This window comes from Chrysochloris asiatica, unplaced genomic scaffold (genome assembly GCF_000296735.1).
Source record: "Chrysochloris asiatica unplaced genomic scaffold, ChrAsi1.0 scaffold00050, whole genome shotgun sequence".
Lineage (NCBI taxonomy): Eukaryota > Metazoa > Chordata > Mammalia > Afrosoricida > Chrysochloridae > Chrysochloris > Chrysochloris asiatica.
This window is the reverse complement of record NW_006408568.1, coordinates 15,170,140-15,170,804: the sequence shown is the minus strand read 5'-3', so window position 1 is coordinate 15,170,804 and position 665 is coordinate 15,170,140.

Here is a 665-nt window from a genome sequence, read left to right as displayed (position 1 = left end):
ACTGATTTCACAGCCACTGTTTTCATTGGATCTTTTTGTTGTTGTTGTTGAAGGTACCCTAAAGAGACTCATCTACTAATTGAAGATACATGTTTAAATAAGGTTTGGTAGGAACAAACCCATATAAACTAGAGCCCTAGTGGAAATCCTTTTTGACTTACTGAAACACAAAAAAAGAACCAAACCATTCCTCCCATAATCCTCTCTACTCCACTGGGTTCAGTAATCCATTTCAGAGGCTACACAGAACTCAAAGACAATGCTCACAAGTATGGGGTATATTAGGAAAGTTAACAGGTTATAATTCTGGGTCAGAAATGCTCAGGGTACAGTTGTCCCAGTCAGCTGCTAATAAATGCACATAGAACACACCACTATACCATAAGCTTCAGCCTGAAGGCACTCAGCTTTAGCTTTGTGGTTCAGCAAACCTAGCTCCCTCACTTAAGAGCCTGGAGGCACCCTACTCTACAATACACTTTCTGCCCAAAGTCACTCAGCTTTATCAGCTCCGTGGGCTGGGAAATCCATGCTCTGGTTTGTCTCATGCTCTGGTTCTGGGTTCTGCTGCTCCACTGCCTCTCCTCCAGAGTCACAGTTTTCTGTTCCTGAGTTGAGGAGGTTCAATGTACAGGGATCTCAGAGTCCAAAGGATGTGCTCCACT